We start from the raw sequence: 24,327 nt of genomic DNA, 5'->3' as shown, positions 1-24,327 counted from the left end.
TGTGTGCTCTTTCCCTCTCACATCCCCCTCTCACCCATATCCAGTATCCCAATTTTTATAATATTTGTATCCTTGGAGTTATTATGGTTTTTCAGTCACCAAAGTGGGCACCCGTAAATACTCACCCATTTATGTTAACTTGAATTGTCTTATAAGTCTCTTTATACACAGGTATTTCATTCATTGCTTTCTTTTCTTTACTACTTACCTGCTGGAGAGACAAGCTGCTTGTCCTGTCCAGTTTCTCACTGACTGAATTTTGCTGATTCTGTATTCATGGTGTTATTCAAATGTTCTATTTTTTCTATTTCTTGCAAATTCTCTTCAGGATACAGAAGTTGATAAAACTATCTTTTTATCCCTTTGGTAAGACTATAATTTTAATCTGAAGGCCCTTATAGCTGTTTTCATTCAGTTTTGATACTGGCAGCCATTTGTGTTCAACGTCTGAATTCACTAATTCATTCATGTTTGCAAAATAGTGATATCCATACCTTCCCTTGTGGCTCAGGCAGTAAGGCATCTGCCTACAATGCGGGATACCCGGGTTCAATCCCTGGGTCGGGAAGTTCCCAGGGAGACGGAAATGGCAACCCACTCCAGTATTCCTGCCTGGAAAATCCCATGGATGGAGAAGCCCGGTAGGCTACAGTCCATGGGGTCGCAAAGAGTCAGACACGACTGAGCTACTTCACTTCAATGTTTTTATTAACTGAAATAAGTTTATAAGAAGACACAACCTCATTACTATTTACCAAGTATGGTAAATAGTGAATGGTATGGTTCATTTCCCAGGTGGCTTAGATGTTAAAGTGTCTGCCTCCAATGCGGGAGACCCGGGTTTGATCCCTGGAGAAGGAAATGGTAACCCAATCCAGTACTCTTACCTGGAGAATCCCATGGACAAAGAAGCCTGGTAGGCTACAGTCCATGGGGTCGCAAAGAATTGGACACGACTGAGTGACTTCACTTTCACTTTTCACTTTCACGGTTCATTTAGACAGGGTGACAAGAATGTTGCTTTCCTTTCATCTGCTTTTAAGACAGTGATTTGGGACTATAATAGTCTCCTACGGCTGCTGTAACAAATTACCACAAACCTGATGCTTTAAAACAACATATATTTATTCCCTTACAATGCTGGAGGCCAAAAGGCTGAAATGAATCTTAGGGGACTAAAATCAAGGTTTCAGCAGGGTTTCACATTCACTTCAAAGGCTCTCAGTGAAAATCCCATGTCCAGGTCCTACCTCCATCTTCTCTCGTTGACAATGTTTCCATCACATGGCTTTCTTATTTCTCTCTGTAGTCAAATCTTCCTCTGCCTTCCATAAGAGAATACTTATGATAAGTTTAAGACCCACCTGGATAACTGAGGATAATCTCCCCATCCCACCATTCTTAGTTACATCTACAAAGACCCTTTTTCCACATACAGTTAAAAACTGTATATCTTTGGAGGTTTACCACAGTGACAATAAAATCTTTTAAAAATGTTATTTAATATTACTATGAACTTGGAGGTTTAAACATACTTGATTGGCTTCAATTCATTGTAATTTTTCTACAAACTGTGGTGAATTAGAGCCTCAATTTGATTTCTGAATCCTTGTGACATGACCTTTGTAGTTTTTTTTTTTTTTAATTGTTTTTCTGTTATAAATGCTTCAAGATATTCTAGTATATTTTCTACTGTAGATCTGGGATCAGTCATATCTTGAAAAAGTTTTATGGTTTCCTTTAAGAGAAAATAGTGTTTCTAAAGAATAGTCTGGAAGCTAGGGTTTCTATTTGCACTGGTGATTTATTTTCTCCTGGGAATTTTCAAATTCAGGACTACAGGGTTTTTACTTAACCTTTTTTATTTTACACCTTTCCACACTGAGAATCTTCACTCTCAAGGTCACAAGTAATGATAGATTTAGAATATATCATAATTGCTCATTTGTTTTATCCTACTTACTTTATCCCACATCTTATATATGTTGTTCCATGTCTTCCTGCATAAAGCATTTTTATTAAAAAATCTGATGATAATTTTGATGCCCTTATGAAATACGTGTTCTTTTGGTTAGATTCCCAATGATTTGTTTGTTTGTTTGTTTAAGTCCAATACCTTTGTAAGAATACTTCTTGGTCTAGTTGCTTTGGGTTGATATTCTCAGGTAACAGGGTGTTCTTTTAATGTATACTTCACAGTAATATTTTTTAGCAAGCGTTTAATATTTGTTCTATTTCCTAGATCTTTTTTCTTTCTTTTTTAAGGTATTCCTGTAACTGTATATCTTCTTTTTATAACTTTAATATTTGTCATTATCCTTCAAATCCTTTTTATTTCTTCATTTATTTTTAAAGATTTCCTCCCTTGGATCTATTTCCTGTAAGGCATTACTTGTTGTATTTGGTTTTGTGTGTGTACGTGTGTTATGTGTTTTTTCTTCTAATTTATTCTTCAGTTCTGAAATATTTTTTCTTTTATGAGTTCTATTTGCTAGTTTCTGAATTTTTCTGATTTTTTACTGTTTTTTCATATCTTGTTCTTTTCACTATGCAACATTGTTTCATTTTGAAATGTAACATTTCAATTTGCATACAAGATGAGCATGTGTTTCTAGTGTTTTCTTTGACTGCAGGGTTATTCTGCTTCTGTCATCTTATAGTTACTTGTATGTTATTTGACATCAATAGCTTTCCAGTGCTCATTTTTACATGGATTTAACTTGCATGACTTCTTGGATTTGGTCCAGATAGCTTTCTAACTTCTCACAAGCTCCCTTTTCTATGCTTTTCTATAGCAGTAAAACTATAATTGCTTTCTTGGTGTAGTTGGCAGCTCTGTTTCCTTCTCTATTTTATCTGAATCTTTTTTTCCCTTTGTCCTAGTTGTTCCTATGCTGAACAATTTTTTTTTTTTCAGTTCAGCAGTTTCTCTTCAGTATGAGACATGTACTTGAAGGGAACTCTAGTGCCTGTCAGTTATGAGAATTTATGAAAATGGGCCAGCAATAAGACTTAGTTCTGACTACTAGAACATGCTAGACCTCTCCCAGTTTTAGCTGCTGTTCTCAAATTGAACTGCCATGATTCCCAGTGAGTAAGTTTTAGTTTATGTGGAGTTTTTCTCCTCAGGTCCATCAGATGCCCCATGGCTTCACATTGCTTCCCCCTACATAGACACTGATCAGACATGGGTCTTGTGGCTACTGGTGGCTTTTCTCACCTGCTTGTATTCTCAGGTTTGTGAGGATAGTCTGTTATCTTTTTTGCAAATATTGTTTTTAGCTTTGTTAATCTAGCTGCAGTGTCTTTTAATGTGGGAATTCCAAAGATCTCAAACATGTTACGTCTCCACTACCACTTTCTCAGAATCCTACAGTTATTTAAGTGAGATTCCTTAATATAAAAAGTTCATTAGATATTAAAGTACCAAAAGGCAAAAGAAAAATTCTTGACCATTACAGGGCTAGAAACTGTAGGAAGTAACTACCATATCTAGATCTGGAAAACTAAAGAAGTGTTTAGTACTTGGCTGGTGCTGGCAATTCTGAGTTCAAATGAAGGGACTCATGGAATTGGGATCCAGCCCTAAGAGAAGCCAGAGCTACAGTGGTGTTGGTTCCCCTGAGTGGGCATATTCAGCATGGTATTTGAAAGACTGCAAAACTACAGTCAACTGCTGCTGTGATGAGGAAATGTTACTAACAAGTGAAGCTTTATTGTGCTTGTGCTTACTCACTCAGTCATGTCCAACTGTTTACCAGCCCACGGACTGTAGCCCACCATGCTCCTCTGTCCATGGGGATTCTCCAGGCAAGAATACTGGAATGGGTTGCCATGCCCTCCTCCAGGGGATCCTCCCAGCCCAGGCATCAAATCCAGATTTCCCATATTATAGGTTGATTCTTTACCATCTGAGCCACCAAGGAACCTATGAATACTGGAGTGAGTAGCCTATCCCTTTTCCAGTGGATCTTCCTGACCCAGGAACTGAACTAGGGTTTTCTGCATTGCAGGTAGATTCTTTACCAGCTGAGCTTCCAGAGAAGCCCCGAAGCTTTATTAAAGTCATGCTAATAGGAAAAAGTACATCATGAGAAACTCTGGGCTGGAAGAAGCAGAAGCTGGAATCAAGATTGCCGGGAGAAATATCAATAACCTCAGATATGCAGATAACACCACCCTTATGGCAGAAAGTGAAGAGGAGCTAAAAAGCCTCTTGATGAGAGTGAAAGAGGAGAGTGAAAAAGTTGGCTTAAAGCTCAACATTCAGAAAACGAAGATCATGGCATCTGGTCCCATCACTTCATGGGAAATAGATGGGGAAACAGTGGAAACAGTGTCAGACTTTATTTTTGGGTGCTCCAAAATCACTGCAGATGGTGACTGCAGCCATGAAATTAAAAGACACTTACTCCTTGGAAGAAAAGTTATGACCAACCTAGATAGCACATTGAAAGGCAGAGACATTACTTTGCGAACAAAGGTCCATCTAGTCAAGGCTATTGTTTTTCCAGTGGTCATGTATGGATGCGAGAGTTGGACTGTGAAGAAAGCTGAGGGTCGAAGAACTGATGCTTTTGAACTGTGGTGTTGGAGACGACTCTTGAGAGTCCCTTGGACTGCAAGGAGATCCAACCAGTCCATTCTGAAGGAGATCAGCCCTGGGATTTCTTTGGAAGGAATGATGCTAAAGCTGAAACTCCAGTACTTTGGCCACCGCATGCGAAGAGTTGACTCATTGGAAAAGACTGATGCTGGGCGCGATTGGGGGCAGGAGGAGAAGGGGACGACAGAGGATGAGATGGCTGGATGGCATCACTGACTCGATGGACCTGAGTTTGAGTGAACTCCAGGAGATGGTGATGGACAGGGAGGCCTGACGTGCTGCGATTCATGGGGTCACAAAGAGTCGGACACGACTGAGCGGCTGAACTGAATAGGAACAAGAAGCAAATGGTATAAGAAAAAAGAGTTTCTTTCCTCCTCTTCTGTCTTGTGATCACCCTTTATTTCCCCTATTGCCAGAGCTTAACAGGGAGCAAGTAGACAAATCAGAAATGCAATTTCCAGAGCTCTAGTGCTAACATCACAAAACAAAATATACAAGGGTAAATATGAAGCTGAGAGATAGTAACTTAAAAACTGGCTTATAATTGTTATAATCTCTTTGTAAACTGAGCCTTTTATCATTGAATAATCTTTATCTTAATACTTTTAATTTTTATTTTATCTATTAATGTTGCCTTTCCTCCATTTGTATGCAGTTGCTTTTCTCTTATCCTATTTCTTATTTCAAACATTTCTTCATTGCTTTGCTTAAATGTGTGTGTATGTGTTTAGGAATACACGGGTAGATTTGTTTTTATCAACTCAATCTGATATTGTTTTATATGTTGGGGAATTTAACCATTTGTGTCATTTATTGCTTTCACCTTACCTTGTTTGCATTTTTTAACTTTTTCCTTATTTCCTTCTAAATATTTCCCTTATTAGTTTTCCTGTCTGATCATTACCATTACTTATCTTTTTCCTCTTTTTAATTTGGAAATTTTACTATACTTTTCCATTCAACTGGTGATTATAATTTTCATTTACTCAAAATCCATATGAAAAGTAAGGGCTTTATGAAAATAAAAAAAACAACAATTAATTCTCTTTTTAGGTGCTCAGTTCCTTCACTCGGTGAACTATTTAAAACACTTTTATTTCTCCTCTCCTCACCTCCAAACTCCTAGGATTTATTGCCCTATTTTAATTATTTTTAGCTAGAGTCTTATCTTCCCTGGCTCAGACAATAAAGAATCCGCCTGCAATGCAGGAGACCTGGGTTCAGTCCTTGAGTCAGGAAGATCCTCTGGAGAAGGGAATGGCTAACTATTCCAGTATTCTTGCCTGGAGAATTCCTCAGACAGAGGAACCTGGCGGGCTACAGTGCATGGGGTTGCAAAGAGTTAGACATGACTGAGCGACTAACACTTTCACTTTTCACTTTCAGAGTCTATTATCAGTGTAGTCTTGCTGTATGCCACGTCTATTTCAAGAACTGACCATTAGGACTCATATTATACGTACCCAGCCTGCATTTCTGTTTAGAATTCTCTTCAGGTTACAGACATGTTAGAGCTCATCACTCTTTCATTTAGTCCATCTTCCTGTCCTGAGATCTACATTTTTTTGTTTGTTGCTTATTTACAGTCCTTTCCTTTACTGTTTCTTTAATTGTACTACTGATATATTCTATCAGTCTTCAAGTATTTCCAAATAACTTTCTTTGAAATTGACAATTAAATGATATCTGAATTAGTTATTTGATTAGTCCTTTTTCTCCATATAAATGATACTTAATTTTTCTCTTGCTTCTAATGGTGTAATTAAAAGGTGATCTGATTCTTTTGCCTTCAAGATTTACTCTTTCTCCAAAGAAGGCAGACTTTTTCTTTATCCTTGGAACTTAGAAATTTAACTAGATTATTTCTAATATGTCCATAACAAGATACTACTAAAAGTCAGAATGTAAAGGAAGTTGAAATTTCAACAAAATGATAGATCCTTAAGATACTAATGAGTAGATTCTATGATCCTTCCTAATTGTATGATATTGGCACATTTTTCAGGGAGACAGTTTGTTTGCTAATTTCTGACTGCCAATATTTCCTTTCTCAGGGTCAGTGAAGTCCTTTCTTCCCTTTTGCCTGTAATGTACTTCCTGGAATTGGGCTTTCATTGTGTTTAAAGTAAACCATGATAATTTTATGTATTAAGAAATTAGTTATGATTGCTTTGCTATAGCTGATGGGAACTCCTCTCCTTTTCTGCAATGTCATTCTTAGTAAATGACAAAGTCTTATTTAAAATTTTAAGTCTATAGTCGAATTTTCTACAACAATGTCTTCCTTCATCAGTCATGGCTGAGTGGGACCTTTTATTCTGCAGATCTTTCTCTAGTTCAGGAACTTTTTATTTTTTCTATATAAAATTTTTTTATATGAAGTACTTCTCCATCTTTTTGCTTCCTCCCTTTGGAACTCCTGTTACTCACTGTCGGGTCATCTATGTCTTTCAGTTTTCTGATCTTGTCTTTTACACTTTCTATCCACTTGTATTTTTGTTCTGTACTCAATTTTCCTCCATTTGACCTTTTATACCACTAATTCTGATATATGCTTTACATGCTGAGGTTTTTTTTTGTTTGTTTGTTTGTTTGTCTTTTTTATGTACTGAGCTTTAAAGTTTGAAAATCACAATTCAAATCTTCACATTGGGATACAGTGAGACAGGGATACCAGTTAATGTGCTCCTACAATTTTCTGGCTGAAGATGCAGGCCTGAAATGAGCATATGTCAATAGAAATGAAGAAGGAATAATAAACTGTGTTAGTTTTCTGGGACTGCCATAACAAAATACCACAGACTGGGTGGCTTAAACAACAGACATTTATTTTCTCAAAGTTCTGGAGGCTGGATGTTTAAGATCAAGGTGCCAGCAGTATTGATTTCCTCTGAGGCCTATCTCCTTGGTTTGCAGATGGCAGAACTCTCACTGCCTCTTCACATGATCTTGTCTCTGTGTGCACGCTCCCTCGTGTCAGTTTTTGTGTCCAAGTTTCTTCTTCTATAAGAGTAAATGACTTAGGCCCCAAATGGCATCTCTTATGTCCAGAAAATCATGCCTGGTTCTCTTTCTCCAGGGAACCCCTACCCTAACTGCTTCACTTTGTCAGAACCACTCCCAGAACACCAGTCAGATTAGCTTAGGACCATGCTAATGCCTAATTTTAAGTTAATTATTGCTTTAAAGACCTTATTTCCAACTACGATTATACTTTGAGGTACTGGGGATTAGGATTTCAACATATAAACTTCTGGGAAACACAATTCAGCCCATAACAACTATCATTGTTAAAAGTAGATATTTGTTGTTTATTCATATCAACTAACTCTTGTATCACCTAGGTTTCCAATAATTAAATTCTGACACCAACTCCCAGAGTTAGCATCAGGATCTACAAGTGTCTCAGTTTCACAAAAGACACACCCTCTTGAAATTCTGGCCAAAAATGGTGTGCAAAAGCTACTCATATCTCTGCTCAGCAGATTAAATATCAAGGGTTCCCTCAACCCTCTCCATAGATTTGGTAGCTCACCAGAACAACTCACAGAATCAAAAAAAAAAAAAAAAAAAGCATTTACTTATGACTACTGGTCTATTGAAAAGCAGAGACATTACTTTGCAACAAAGGTCTGTCTAGTCAAGGCTATGGTTTTTCCAGTGGTCATGTATGGATGTGAGAGTTGGACAGTGAAGAAAGCTGAGTGCCGAAAAATTGATGCTTTTGAACTGTGGTGTTGGAGAAGACTCCTGCAAGTCCCTTGGAATGCAAGGAGATCCAACCAGTCCTTTCTGAAGGAGATCAGCCCTGGGTGTTCTTTGGAGGGAATGATGCTAAAGCTGAAGCTCCAGTACTTTGGCCACCTCATGTGAAGAGTTGACTCATTGGAAAAGACTCTGATGCTGGGAGGGATTGGGGGCAGGAGGAAAAGGGGACAACAGAAGATGAGATGGCTGGATGGCATCACCGACTTGATGGACGTGAGTTTGAGTGAACTCTGGGAGTTGGTGATGGACAGGGAGGCCTGGCATGCTGCGATTCATGGGGTTGCAAAGAGTCGGACACGACTGAGGGAGTGAACTGAACTGAACTGAACTGGTCTATTATAGAAGATATACCTCAGCAACAGTCAAATGGAAGAGGTATGTAGGGCAACGTATGGCGGCAGTGATGGGAAACTTCAGTGCCTTTTTTGGATGCATTAACCCCAGCACCTCAATGAGTTTATCAAATGAAAAACTCTCCAGATTCCATCCATTAGGGGTTTTTAAGGAGGTATCATTATATGGGCATGATGACTAAGTTACTGAAAACTTGTAAATACCCAGTCACCAGCCCCTCCCTCCTTCCTGAAGGTTGGAGGGTAGGACTGAAAGTGTAAGTGGATAGGGTAAGGGGTCCCAGCGAAAGAGAACCAGGCATGGCTTTGTAAACATGTGAGAAGCCATTTTTGTCCTAAGTCATTTTGTGATCTAAGCCTGGCCACAATACTTGCTCTTCACAAAGTCTATTGCAGGAAGGGAGACCCTTTCCAGGCCCCAAACGGGGCTCTTGTCTAACACTTGGAAATGAATCATCTGAGGAGATACACTTGCTGACAACGCAAGAGAGTTAATTGGGAAGGGGACCCCAGGCAAAGAGCAGTAGGGTAAGGGAACCCAGGAGAACTGCTCTGTCACACGGCTCCCAGTCTCGGGTTCTATGGTAATAGGATTAGCTTCCAGGTTGTCTCTGACTAATTGTTTTGACTCAAGAGTCCTTCCTGGTGGTACACGCATTGCTCAGCCAAGATGGATGCCAGCGAGGAGGATTCTGGGAGGTGCTCAGATACATGGTGTCTCCTTTGGACTTTTCCTGAACTCTACCAGTTGGTGGTGCCTTATTAGTTCTTGTTCCTTACCAGGACCTCCAGTCATAAAACAACTCTTGCAAATGGTTACTACGGTGCCTGGCCAGGGTGGACAGTTTTAGTCAGTGTGTTTCTGCTAACAGGTCTCAGTAATTAATAATCTTAAAAGAAGTGAGGAAATGTAGGAACAAAGCAAAAGCGGTCAAGGAGCAACAGTTCAGTGATAAAACAGATTCATAGTTCCTCCTCAAGGGATATACATAACACTCTGATACATATCTTTGAGTTTCACAGGAACTATCCATTCAGGTGAAGGACAGTGAACTACCTACATGCTGAGATGTCAGAATAGTGGAACCTAAGGAAAGATGATGCTTACCTTTCCTGATATTTGTGACTTTTAATCAACTAAAGCCTGGACCTGGTCAACCTCTGCCCCAATACAGTGTGAAATTCTCCTCTGCTTAAGCCCCTTCAGGAATATGCATACACTACTCAAGCCCTTTCATGAATATGAATATAGTCTTAGCTTAAAACTTCCTCAATTTTGCTGTATGGGGAGAGAAGGCTTTGGGAGAAATCCCTGTTATCCTCCTCACTTGCTGCAAGGAATAAATCCTTCCTCTGCTCTTTGGCTTGGTTATGTCTTTTGCACTCTCCAAGAGGCAAATCTATGTAGTTTTCAGGCAACAAAACTTCCAAGCTTCTAATCATGGTGCTAGGTAGTTAGAATAGGAAAAAGGAATCCAAAATAGCAGGGGCTAAAAGACAAAGAAAGGGAAAAGTCTATGAAAATGGAACAAAAGAAAACCCATGGACCTGAGTGAGAACTTCAGGTCAAACAAACACTCCCCTTCTTGGCTAGCCCAATTTACATAGGGCTGGCGGGGGTGGGGGGGGGGGGGAGGTGCGGAGACAACTGATAAAAAGAGGAAGCCAGGATGGATTGAAGCCTCTCCTTTTGGGTCAGCCCACTTTCATGCCTCAAGGGTGTACTATCCTTTGCTTGCCAAATAAAACTGAGCTGTAACCAAGCTGTAATACTGGTTTGCCATTTCAAATCTTTGCTGATGTGAGACAGAACCAAGAAAATTACACACTCCCCTGACAACAGATTGGCCTTTCTGGTGACCAGACCCCATTCTGAAGTGATCTAAAGGCCTGCTTATCACTAAAGAAGTTCAAGAAATTTTAGTTTTGTGTGAGGAACTAGAGACAAAGACCAAATATTTGTCTATTTCACTACATTTATGCAAAAAGGTAACAAACTGGACTACAAGATGCTTCTGAATCACTGATGAATACAAACTGGGGAAAATGCCATCTAAATATTATAATATGTCTACCTTTTAAGAGGTTAAATATATCTTTAGATTATTTCTTTGCTCTAAGAAAGACACAAAGTGGCCAGTAAAGTAAATGTAAATCAAGTCATCAAATCTATTGTTCCTGGGCAAAGCTCAAGAATCTTGAATGTAAATATCTTAGAGCAGCTCAGTTTTGTTTTGTGAAGCAAGTGTACCTAGGTATCACGTTTCTACAGGTTTTTTTGGCTTCTTTGGGGAAAACGTCCTTTGCTGTTTGGATTTGGATTGCCCCATGTATTAATTTTGTCATTTTTTCTTGAACAGTCATAGGAACTCTTGTGTTGTAAAAGGGAAAAGTCTAAGTATAGAAAGCTGACTGGAAAGGTGACACTAGAAATCAGTGCAAACTCAGCCAACTTTAGGGACCAAGCAAGTGACATAAATGTGTGTGAAACTGTTCATTCTAAAACTGAATTTAGTGGTAAATAATTTAGTAGTAAAGCTGGAAGGTTTGTGCCTTCTCCAGGAATGGAATTTCAAAAAAAATTCTTTTAAACACTCTGAAGTTTAGTTTCCAGCTATGGTGGAATAAGAGGAACCAGATTTTAACCTCCTGCCATAAAAAATAGGGCTTCCCAGGTGGCTCAGTGACAAAGAATCCATCTGCTAATGCAGGAAACGCAGGTTTGATCCCCGATTGGGAAGATCCTCTGAAGGAGAAAATGGCAACCCACTCCAGTTTTCTTGCCAAGATAATCCCATGGGCAGAGAAGCCTGGCGGGCTACACTCCATGGAGTCACAAAGAGTCAGACATGACTGAGCAACTGAGCACATGCATGCATAACGAATAGAAACTGGACAAAATACATGAATCAATTGTTTCAGATTATGGACAATGTCAGCACAGGACAATGGTCAATGTCCCTGTTAAAAAGAATATATGGACGATAATCCCCATTTTGCCCAAGCTTATTTCTGGAGTTTCCAGGCTGCATCATATGAAAGGGTACCGAAACAGAAATTAGCAGTCACTGTAAGTGAGGAAACAGAGTTTGGTGTTTAAGGATGTCAAGTATTCTATAATTTGCAAGATATAATGATGCTGAGGAGAAATAATAATGAATAGAAAGCACTTCGGAGATCTCTAGAAAGCTGACCTATAGTATTCCTGAGGATTAACCTGCATATTAAGCTGTGACTTTTAAAAACATCTGTGGAATTTGAAAGCAATTTTTTAAGATAATTTTTTTCTTAGTATTTTCTCTGAAATTTCCTTTGCAATTACTTCAAGTTTGTAGTCAATTTAGAAGGGACAAACATTCCCAACAATTAATAAATGATTATTCATGTTATGATTTAATGATTTTTACTGCAAAATGTTTACTATTTACTATTGGCCATTGCTTTAAGACTGACAGTGAGCTAGTTTTTCTCTCCTAATATTGGAGATTACTGTTTTCTAAATTATTGTTCATTATCTACAGTTCCATACTAAGTGCTAGTGTCTTAAAGACTTGGGAATCAAAACCTTACCCAAAGAAAGAGTTAAAATCTTCCCTTGGCAACTTCCTGACTAATGGTCAGACTGGAGGCTTTCACTCCTAGGGTCTGGGTTTGATCCCTGGTACGGGAACTAAGACCCTGCAAGCCATGCAGCACAGCCAAAAATAAAATAAAATAAAATCTGCCCTTATGTAGAGTTTAAAGCTTCTTTTAAAATAAATTCTAGAACTTCAATTACTGTATTTGCCACTAGGTCTGCAAACTGATAGCTGTAATTAAGTGCTACCTTATGTTAGAACGGGCTTCCATGGTGGCTCAGATGGTAAAGAATCCGCCTGCAGTGTGGGAGTCCTGGGTTCAGTCCCTGGGTTGGGAAGATCTCCTGAAGAAGGGAATGGCTACCCACTCCAGTATTCTTGCCTGGAAAATTCCATGGACAGAGGAGCCCAGCAGGCTACAGTCCATGGGGTTGCAAAGAGTCAGACATGACTGAGTGAATTTCACTTATGTTAGAATAATGTAACACCTATAAAAACATACTTTATTTTGACATTTCAGTTTAATCCACTAAGTTGCTGTTTTCAGTTGGTCAATAAGTTCTAGCAATCCTGTTATCATTAATTAGATCACTTTTTAAAAAAAATATATTTTACTTATCTACAATTATTAAACTTGTATTTTCTAAGAAGGAGGCAAATCTTCAAGGAAGCTTATTTATAATAAAGGAATATGTAATATTTCTAATCCCTTTGATGTGATTTAAAATTTTAATTCTTGACTTTGAAATTGAGCAGGATCCTGCTGGGCCCTCCTGGGTACAAAAGCCCCTCCATGTCTCCTGTTTCTTGTTTGCAAAAAAAGGCTTTAATCTCCTAGGCCTTCCCGGAGTTCCAAAGAGCAGGGTCAAACTGTTACTAATTAGGGAAGTGAGAGGATACAGAAACAAAGGAAAAGCAGTAAAGCAAGAAAAGTAATGATAGTGGAAAAAAAAGAGACCTAGTTTTTCCTCAAGAGATACACCTAACAATCTGATGAATATCTCCCTGTTGGTCTATAGAAATTAAGATCCCCCTACGGAGAAGGCAATGGCAAGCCACTCCAGTACTCTTGCCTGGAAAGTCCCATGGGCGGACGAGCCTGGTAGGCTGCAGTCCGTGGGGTTGCTAAGAGTCGGCAGGACTTCACTTTCACTTTTTCCCTTTCATGCATTGGAGAAGGAAATGGCAACCCACTCCAGTGTTCTTGCCTGGAGAATCCCAGGGACGGAGGAGCCTAGTGGGCTGCTGTCTCTGGGGTCGCACAGAGTCGGACACGACTCAAGCGACTTAGCAGCAACCCAAATGGAAGAAGGTGACTACATGCTGACCACAAGCACACAGACCCCTGACTGGTTGGAACCACAAAGCTGATGGTTGAGATTCCTGAAAGGTCATGCTGTTACCTCACCACTAACCAATTAGAAGAAAGTCCATGAGTTGAAACCCTCATCCCAAATGTTGCCTTTAAAAACCCTTCCAGGAAAGCCACTGGGGGTTGGGTCTTTTGAACACAAACAGCCCTTTTTCCTTGCTTGTGTCAAGGAAATGTGTGCTCAGTCATGTTCCACTCTTTGCGACCCCATGGACTATAGCCTGCCAGGCTCCTCTGTCCACAGGATTTTTCAGGCAAGAATACTGGAGTGGGTTGCCATTTTCCTCCTTCAGGGGATCTTCCCAACACAGGGATTAAACCCATGTCTCCTGTGTCTCCTGCATTGCAGGAGGATTCTTTACCTGCGGAGCCATCAGGGAAGCCCTTCTCCTTGCTTGTTAGTTGCTCAGTCGTGTCCAACCCTTTGCAACCCCATGGACTGTAGCCCTGCCAGGCTCATCTGTCCATGGAATTCTCTAGGCAAGAATACTGGAGTGGGTTGCCATTCCCTTCTCCAAGGGATCTTCCCAACCCAGGGATCGAACCCAGGTCTCCCACACTGCAGGCAGATTCTTTACTGTGTGAGCCACAGGGGTTGGGGCCCTGCAAATAAATACTGTACTTTCCTTTCCTACAACCTAGTGCCAGTAGGTTGGCTTTGCTACAAGGCAGGCAAGTGGACCCAAATTCGGTTCAGTAACAACTTCTCAAAAAATTACTAGAGCTTTACTATTTCCTAGAAGACAAGAGAAAGAAAAAAGCCTCTCAATCTGTCAAATTGGATAGACAGGTCAATCAGTTATATTTCTATTCAGAACTCACAGTTCTACTGGCCATACTATACAATTAGATTATACTGGATGATAAGACATCTCTTCAGTTAGTTTCTGTGATATAGTTATTTTTATTTTATATGGAAGTACAGCCACTTAAGAATGTTGTGATAGTTTCAGGTGGACAGCAAAGGGACTCAGCCATATATATACATGCATTCATTCCCCCCAAACTCCCCTCCCATCCAGGCTGCCACATAACATTGAGCAGAGTTCCCTGTAGGACAGTAGGTCCTGTTGGTTTTAAATATAGCAGTGTGTACATGTCCATCCCAAACTCTGTAACTATCCCAGTCCCCCATCCTTCCCCTGGGCAACTGTAAGTTTGTGAGACTGTTTCTGTTAAATTAATAAGTTCATTTGTGTCATTTCTTTTTAGATTCCGCATATAAGAGACATCATAGGACATAGTAAGAAATACATATTTGGCCTTTGGTTCCTGGCCCAAAGTTCTAAACACCTGGAATTTCCTGAGCAGCCAGCAATGTGTGCACCTTTTGTTACAATACTTGATCTCTTGTCCTCGGTTCCTTAAATCACTCCAGAGCCATCAAGGTGAAGATATCTTATTCATAACAAGCCCCCTTCCCCTACAGCTGGTTCTATGTTAATGAGGTGACTTTTGCAGAGCACCTAAGGATGCTGCTGGTTGCCAGGGGAACCAATTCAAACAGAGAACTTTTCAGTCCCACTCTGTCCTAGGGGAGAGGAAAGAAGGGACTGGATGTTGAATCAATCACCTATGGCCGACCAAAAGTTTAATCAGTTTTGCCTATGAATGAAGTCTCCACAAAATTTTAACAGGATGGGTCAGAGAACTCCTGGGTTGGCGAACAGGTAGAGAGTTAGGAGTGGAGAGGGCATGGAAACTTTGAGTCCTTTTCTGATACCTTGCCCTATGCATCTCTTCTATTTTGCAGTTCCTGAGTAATATCCTTTTATAATAAAACAGTAATCTAGTACATAAAATGAGTTTTTTGAGCCACTTTAGCAAATTAACCAAATCCAAGGATGGCATATGGTGAGAAGCATAGGTGATAACCTAGACTTACAACTGGCTTCTGAAGTGGGAGTGGGAGTCTTAATGGGGACTGACTCCTTAACCTATAACCCAAGGAGTGGGTCCTAGGAACCTCTGATTTGTAGCTGGTCATCAGAAGCACAGGTAATAACCTGGGCTCACAATTTTCTTCTTAACTATAGGGTGGTCTTGTGGGACTGAGTCCTTAACCTGTGGAATCTAATACTGTCTCCAAATACATAATGTTAGAATCGAGTCAAATTGTAGGACACCCAGCTGATGTCAGAGAATTGCTGATGTGGGGAATGCCCTCCCACATATATACACCCCACACACAGGAATTAGTGACAGAATCTTTAGGTCCCCAAAATGGGACTTCTTATTTGCCTAAAGGGTTTATAAACTCTTTTATAAGGAAAAAAACAAAAACATATATCAACCACATAATTTTGAATACTAAATACACACTATGATACTCAAACACAAGACATAAATAGGCTTCCTCAGCTGTGGCTGATTTTTATAAAATGAGCACAACAATTAGGCTGGAGACTACTCAGATATTTTACCTATACATGTGGTTTCCATGAAGGGATCTTTACTTAGAAGTCCAAGCATTAGCTACCCAGAAGATGCTGTTGCTCTGAAAAGGGCAGCTGTGGTTCTCCCAACTTTTTGCTTGCTTGCTTAAGAGCGAGCATTGGGCTGCAGTTATTATCATCCAGCAGAGATGGCAGGAACATCATCAGTAAATTCAGGGAGGTAGGAGTCACAGAATGTGAGGCTTATGAGGAAAACAGACTATGAAGGAAAAAAGAAGCAAAATTATATTAGTGAACTCTCCTAAAAGGAGTGCTATCAATGCAAAGGTAATGTCTATAGCTATAACAATTTCTTGTTTATGATCCTTTAATATTTGCTTACATCACATTTCTCACAAACATGTTAAAGTTAATATGTATGTACCTGTCTCTCCACAGGACTCTAAGAACCCCAAACCTCAGAATCTTGTACTTGGTGAAATTGGATAAGGGGCATTTCTAGTACATACGCCAACTCCTAAAAATAGAAAATAATATTAATTTACATAGGCTTTGGTTTAATTTTTCAACAGATTTTAATACAGGGTAGTAAGTGATCTCTCATTGAAATGCTGTTAATTTTTTTGTCTTTGCATATCTTACTTTCTCTGCTGAAACAAACTGGGGGAATAAAAACCAGAAGTAATAAAAATTTACTAAGAGAAAATGTGCCTCTCTGGATTAGTCTAGTTAAGGCAGAAAACACTTATGTAATATTGCATGTTAATCAGAATTAATATAAATCAAGAATTATAAATTATAGTTCCACTTGAGCTAATTTGAATTATTCTGACCATGTCAGAAAAACTATGATTCAATGTTCTCAAGCAAAATCATGGTTTTGATGTTTATGAGTTTGAGAAGTCTATTTTTATCCAACAGAGCCAACTGTTTGATATTAAATCCATCCTAAAAAATACCTGTGTATAATGTCATTGATTTAAAATATAGTAAAATGAGATTAAAACGTTATTGAAACACTGAACAGCTTTTAACAACATACATAAATCAGATAATTAACATTAGTTAGTGGAAGACTTACAGTTAACATTGTCAAGCATTTCAATTTTAGGTGTCAGAACTGAAAACAGGGAAAAGACCCCATCATTTTGTGATGACGCAGGTCTTTCAATTAGACTAAAAGTAATAATTATTCATACATTGATAGATAACTGTATGTCTCAATAGCTAAATCAAGCTTAGAAACACAAACGTGGCACTGAAGTAAATGGACATGGAAAATTTTACTTGTATTGCGACTCTGTGTGACCCCAGAGACAGCAGCCCACCAGGCTCCCCCGTCCCTGGGATTCTCCAGGCAAGAACACTGGAGTGGGTTGCCACCTCCTTCTCCAATGCATGAAAATGAAAAATGAAAGTGAAGTCGCTCAGTCGTATCCGACTTGTAGCGACCCCATGGACTGCAGCCCACCAGGCTCCTCCATCCATGGGATTTTCCAGGCAGGAGTACTGGAGTGGGGTGCCATTGCCTTCTCTTACTTGTATTGCGTTGGCCAAAAAGTTTGCTCAGGTTTTTCTTTTTGTATTTATTTTTAACTGGAGGACAATCAGGTTTTTCCACAAGATGTTACAGAAAAACCCAAACAAACTTTTTGGCCAATGCAATATCTTTCTCATTCTTTTCCTCTCAACCTTCTTCACCTCAGTAAAGTGGTAACTCTTTTAGTAGTTTAGGACAAAAACTATGCATTGATAGCTGATGCTGTTCTTACTCTCACCCAAACCTTGAGTAAATTCTGTTAGATCTATCTTTGGAATATATTCAGAATATTCTCATCAACTTTAACCTGGGTCTCCCGCATTGCAGGCAGACTTGTCTGAGCCTTGCTATCAGCTGTCATTTCCAGCTTTGGACTATTACAATAGTATTTAATCCTAAAGTGTTAATTACTTCAGTTGTTCGTCCATCCACCTATACAACAACTACTAATAAACAATCACTTAAATCAGACACTATTTTAGGTACTTAAGTACACAGAATTATCTCTTTGGCCTTTCCAAAAGGAATGCCTCTTACGCATCCTAAATTTATTATGATATATTGTTTTAGGACATAACGATGAGGGGACTAAACAGTCAATAATGAGAAAATTAGTGACTCAGTAAGGAATCATTTTCTAAATCAAGATTCCAATGCTTTTCTTCTAAACTGGAAAACCGAACTGATATGTCCATTAAAAATATTCTGATAAACCACTGTAAGTAATGATTTTTGGCATACAACATTGAAGGAATAAAAATTATTTAAGGACATTACTGTGTAACATTTTTTAACTCCTCTCAAATAAACAGACATTTTGGCCTTTACATCTCTTAAGTTGAAAAAGAGAAAAAGAATTATGTTGAACTCTGTCAGATTACAGTAATAAATAATACTCATCTGTAAAAACTTTACCTAAATGATAAAAAAATCCAATCTCTTAAGAAATGTATTTCAATGAAGTATTATTTTTATAATGCTCAAAATGTGACATTTATACTTTGAGCAGATGTATACTAGTAACAGCTGTAATGATACAAAGTTTCTTTGAATTGACAATGTTCATAACATTATAATCACAAGATATGCAATAAGTGTAAATACACACACTTTTTATGCTGTAGAAAAGAATGCTAAACAATAAAGCTTTCATACCTAAAACCTTACTACCTAACAGCAGAATTTTGTAGGTCAGAATTTCTCAATAGCATATCACTATTGACATTTTGGGCTGGTTAATTCTTTGTTGTTGGAATTGCCTTGTACAGTGTAGGATGTTTTGCAATATTCCTGGCCTCTTCCCACTAGATACCAATCCCTACTCCTTGGTTATGACACCAAAAATGTTTTCAGAGGTTGTCCAATGTACCCTTTCCCCACCAAGAGGCAATATTCCCTAATTGAGTACCACTGCTGCAGGGGACCCATTGATGGATCACAGCCTTGTCATGGTGAAGGGGCCTGAGTAACTCAATGAAGCTATGAGCCATGCCATGCAGGGCCACCGAAAACAGATGGATCATAATGAAGAGTTCTGACAAAACTTGGCCACTAGGGGAGGGAACTGCAACCCGCTCCAGTATTCTTGCCATGAGAACTCCATGAACAGTATGAAAAGGCAAAAAGATACGAAACTGAAAGATGAGTCCCCAGGCCAGAAGGTGTACAATATGCTACTGGGAAAGAGTAGAGGGCAATTACTAATAGCTCCAGAAAGAATGTAGAGGTTGGGCCAAAGCAGAAACGATGGTCAGTTGTGGATGTGTCTGGTGCTGAAACCAAAGTCCGATGCTGTAAAGAACAATATTGCATAGGAACCTGGAATGTTAGGTATTCAATGGACATAAATTTGAGCAGACTGTGAGATAGTGGGCTTCCCTTGTGGCTCAGCTGGTAAAGAATCTGCCTGCAATGCGAGAGACCTGGGTTCGATCCTTGGGTTGGGAAGATCCCCTGGAGAAGGGAAGGTTACCCACTTCAGTATTCTGGCCTGGAGAACTCCATGTACTATATAGTCCATGGGGTTGCTAAGAGTTAGACATGACAGAGAAACTTTCACTTTCACTTCCAGAAGATAGTGGAAGACAGAGGAACCCAGTGTACTGCAGTCCATGAGGTCACAGAGTCAGCCACAACTTAGTGACTGAACAACTACAACAACAGCTACAGGGGATATAATAACGACATAATGTAAAACTTTAATTTTCTAAAAGCAAGTTCATTTTTTAAAAAAATATATGATGGGTATTCCATTAAATTGTTTTCCTCTATTTCTTTACATTGATCATTGAGGAAGGCTTTCCTATCTCACCCTGCTATTCTGTGGAACTCCACATTCAAATAGGTGTATCTTTCCTTTTCTCCTTTGCCTTAAGCTTCTTTTAAAACAACAGAAAACAATAGAATGGAAAGACTAAGAGATTTCTTCAAGAAAATGAGATACCAAGGGAACATTTCATCCAAACATGGGCACCATAACGGACAGAAATAGTATGGACCTAACAGAAGCAGAAGATATTAAGAAGAGGTGGCAGGAATACACAGAAAAACTGTACAAAAAGATCTTTACAACCAAGATAATCATGATGGTGTGATCACTTACCTAGAGCCAGACATCCTGGAATGTGAAGTCAAGTGGGCCTTAGAAAGCATCACCAGGAACAAAGCTAGTGGAGGTGATGGAATTCCAGTTGAGCCATTTCAGATCCTGAAAGACGATGCTGTGAAAGTGCTGCACTCAATATGCTAGCAAATTTGGAAAACTCAGCAGCAGCCACAGGACTGGAAAAGGGCAGTTTTCATTCCAATTCCAAAGAAAGGCAATGCCAAAGAATGCTCAAACTACTGCACAATTGCACTGATTTCACATGCTAGTAAAGTAATGCTCAAAATTCTCCAAGCCAGGCTTCAGCAACACATGAACCGTGAACTTCCAGATGTTCAAGGTGGTTTTAGAAAAGGCAGAGGAACCAGAGATCAAATTGCCAACATCCTCTGGATCATGGAAAAAGCAAGAGAGTTCCAGAAAATCATCTACTTCTGCTTTATTGACTATGCCAAAGCCTTTGACTGTGTGGATCACAATAAACTGTGGAAAATTCTGAAAGAGATGGGAATACCAGACCACCTGACCTGCCTCTTGAGAAACCTATATGCAAGTCAGGAAGCAACAGTTGGAACTGGACATGGAACAACAGACTGGTTCCAAATAGGAAAAGGAGTATGTCAAGGCTGTATATTGTCACCCTGCTTATTTAACTCATATGCAGAGTACATCATGAGAAACACTGGGCTGGAAGAAGCACAAGGTGAAATCAAGATTGCTGGGAGAAGTATCAGATATGCAGATATACAGATGATACCACCCTTATGGCAGAAAGTGAAGACGAACTAAAGAGCCTCTTGATGAAAGTGAAAGAGGAGAGTGAAAAAGTTGGCTTAAAGCTCAACATTCAGAAAACTTAGATCATGGCATCTGGTCCCACCACTTCATGGGAAGTAGATGGGGAAACAGTGGAAACAGTGTCAGACCTTATTTTTGGGGGCTCCAAAATCACTGCAGATGGTGATTGCAGCCATGAAATTAAAAGACGCTTACTCCTTGGAAGGAAAGTTATGAGCAACCTAGATAGCATATTCAAAAGCACCCATTACTTTGCCAACAAAGGTCTGTCTAGTCAATGCTATGGTTTTTTCAGTGGTCATGTATGGATGTGAGAGTTGGACTGTGAAGAAAGCTGAGGGTTGAAGAATTGATGCTTTTGAACTGTGGTGTTGGAGAAGACTCTTGAGAGTCCCTTGGACTGCAAGGAGATCCAACCAGTCCATTCTAAAGAGATCAGTCCTGGGTGTTCATTGGAAGGACTGATGCTGAAACTGAAATTCCAATACTTTGGCCACCTCATGCGAAGAGTTGACTCACTGGAAAAGACTGATGCTGGGCACGATTGGGGGCAGGAGGAGAAGGGGACGGCAGAGGATGAGATGGCTGGATGGCATCACCGACTCTATGGATATGAGTTTGAGTGAACTCTGGGAGTTGGTGATGGACAGGGAGGCCTGGCGTGCTGCGATTCATGGGGTCGCAAAGAGTCGGACACGACTGAGCGGCTGAGCTGAGCTGAATCCTTTAGATAGTCTTGGTTGCCTGCTCAGTTGCTTCAGTCAAGTCTGACTCTTTGCGACCCTGTGGACTGTACTGTACCAGGTTCCTCTGTCCATAGGATTCTCCAGGCAAGAATACTGGCGTGGGTTTCCATGCCCTCCTCCAGGAATAGTCTTGCATTATACCTCAATTCTCTCAGCTTTATCACTGGCAATAATTCCAATGGAATCATTCACTCTAAATAAAAATATTGAAATGCATGTAGTGCTTTTGTTTTAAAGCAATTCCACATAAATCCTCTAGTATTGATTGAACATATCTAAATGACAGGAAGAAAGGATGTTAGGGATAAGAATTTTGCAGTTTAGTAATAACTAGCCCAGTTTACTCGGAGAAGGCAATGGCACCCCACTCCAGTACTCCTGCCTGGAAAATCCCATGGATGGAAGAGCCTGGTAGGCTGTAATCCATGGAGTCGCTAAGAGTCGGACATGACTGAGCGACTTCCCTTTCACTTTTCACTTTCATGCACTGGAGAAGGAAATGGCAACCCACTCCAGTGTTCTTGCCTGGAGAATCCCAGGGACGGGGGAGCCTGGTGGGCTGCCGTCTATGGAGTCACACAGAGTTGGACACGACTGAAGCGACTTAGCAGCAGCAGTAGCAGCCCAGTTTACAAATCAGCAGAGACAGAAGCAGAGCTGACATCTCCAGACCAATCACACCAAACTCTCAATGGAGATATTGTTCATAATTCTACATTTCATGAAGTTATAGGATGCTCTGAAAGTAAGTTAAATCAAGTTACTGCCGAAGGCTTCAAAAAATCCTTAGCATTATCAAACTTCAAGTCACTTTGTACAAACTGGAAGAACTAAAACCGCCCAATTTGTCTGGAGTCAATGTAACATCATTTAAAAGTCACTTCTACGCTGAATATATTTATTAGTTGTACAAGTATGTTTTTTTCCCCCAAAGTTTGAATTCTTTTATCACGAAGGTCAAAATGCTGACTACAACAGTACTTCTCGAGTATAGCTCTTCCTTTTACAAGTAAACAATGTTGAGACCACCACACAGAAACCAGTACAGACTTTTTTCATTAAGCCCTTCTAGAGTTGATTTCTACATGCCAGTGAATGGGTCTCCTAAACATCATTGTTCAACCCCTATCATTAACTCGGTTAAAACCCAGATATTTTAACACCGCATGAGGAATCACTTGTGCATCAGAAAAACTGCTCATTTTAATTACTTTAGCGCTAAAACTGAAAAGCATTATAACTGCATATTTCAGCTACTGTAGAGTCTGGGTTCCCTTAAACTTCTACCAAAATAAGGCGCTGGAGCTACAGATTTCCGAGTTATTTTTGTAGTCGTGGCGTGAAGCTGAGCCAAGGTGCAGGTGTGGAGCACCAGGCAGCCCGGGTCCCCATGGCTACTGTCACAGCAACGCGTTGGGGCTCTTGGGGCAGGCCTGAGTCCGAGGCGGGAAGTAAGGGCCCGCCCGCGCCTCAAGGGAGGCCCTGGGACAGACTCCCCGGAGTTGAAGAAAACGCCTTCAGTTGAAGGAAACCGGCTGGCGGGAGCTGGCGGGAGCAAATTAGCTGCTAGTTCCAGCTCCTTCGCAGTGGCTAGGGCAGATTTTCCGGCGACGCCAGGCCGCGTCTGTTCTCTCTTCATCCTGCTTTGCCATTTTTTATCACGCTGCCTCGCAGACTTCTCTTTCCTGGTGCCCACTCAGCTTTAACTTAAGATGTCTTCACAGACGTGACAGATACCGAAGGTGAAGCCCCTAAATAGTCCCGCCACAACTCACGCCTTCTCCCACGTTTTCCTCGCAGGCCCGCCCCCGGAGTGAGCGGCGCGCGGGGCCGGGGGAGGCGAGCTCCCGCCGCGGCCTCGCCTCGCCCCGCTCCCGGGCGCGCGCCCCTACTCGCAGAAGGCCCGGAGAGCACGCCGCCCCGCCTACTCGGCCTCCACCCCCGGCGCGCCGTGCGGAGGGCAGGGGCTTGCAATAGGCTTCTGCGGCTCCTTTATTTTTTCCCCCTAAGGTGACTGTTTGCACAACGGCAAAAAACAGGTCCCAGTAAAAGGCAACAATCAGAAAAGAGTAACTGTTACTAAAAGTATTAAATAATTTCACTACAGGAGCTTGCGAGTTTACCCAGCCTCCAAAAGCTCGAGCTCCGCCCCGTGGAGCAACCCTCCCCCCACCCCAAAGCTGCCCCCGGGAGCCCACGCAGACGCTCTCTCGGCGGCGCGCTAGCTCCGCCCCGCCAGCCCCGCCCCCCTGCCCCCTCGCTCTCCCTCTGGAGAGTCAGCGCGCACGAACCGGGGCGTGAGGCGTCAGGGACGCGCGGGCACCTCATCCTTCCCACCTTCCTACACTGTTGCTACTTTTCGGTGTGAGTCATTCCAGCTTCCCCTTCCGTGAGTTCCTCCTTTTCTCTTCTCAGAGACCTCGCTCGTCCCGCAGGCGGCCACCTCCGCCGCAGCTCTCGCGCCCCCAGCGAGTAGTGCGCGTGCGCGCACGGCGCACGCGGGCGCGCGGCCGTCGAGTCCCTGCGCTCCCTCCCTCCTCCCGTTGCTGTATAACTTGACTG

The 24,327-nt window shown here is 40.9% G+C and overlaps 1 long non-coding RNA gene across 3 annotated transcripts; it reads right to left on the bottom strand.

The window, feature by feature from the left end:
• Positions 1 to 1,608: 1,608 nt before the first annotated feature.
• LOC109559495 (uncharacterized) lies at positions 1,609 to 24,322 on the bottom strand. 3 transcript variants are annotated; one of them, XR_011561380.1, is made up of 4 exons: positions 24,103 to 24,255; positions 16,501 to 16,593; positions 16,104 to 16,335; positions 1,609 to 4,932 (listed from the first exon to the last, which is right to left on the bottom strand). It is a non-coding gene; the product is annotated as an uncharacterized lncRNA (long non-coding RNA). The 3 variants fall into 3 exon arrangements; XR_011561379.1 differs by lacking the exon at positions 1,609 to 4,932 and adding an exon at positions 20,219 to 20,323 and having other exon boundaries at positions 14,561 to 16,335; positions 24,057 to 24,322; XR_002180781.2 differs by lacking the exon at positions 1,609 to 4,932 and having other exon boundaries at positions 14,561 to 16,335; positions 24,057 to 24,247.
• Positions 24,323 to 24,327: the final 5 nt, after the last annotated feature.

The sequence above is a fragment of the Bos indicus genome, chromosome 1 (assembly GCF_029378745.1).
Source record: "Bos indicus isolate NIAB-ARS_2022 breed Sahiwal x Tharparkar chromosome 1, NIAB-ARS_B.indTharparkar_mat_pri_1.0, whole genome shotgun sequence".
Taxonomy (NCBI): domain Eukaryota; kingdom Metazoa; phylum Chordata; class Mammalia; order Artiodactyla; family Bovidae; genus Bos; species Bos indicus.
The sequence above is the reverse complement of the archived record's forward strand: the minus strand, read 5'-3'. Positions and strand labels throughout refer to the sequence as shown.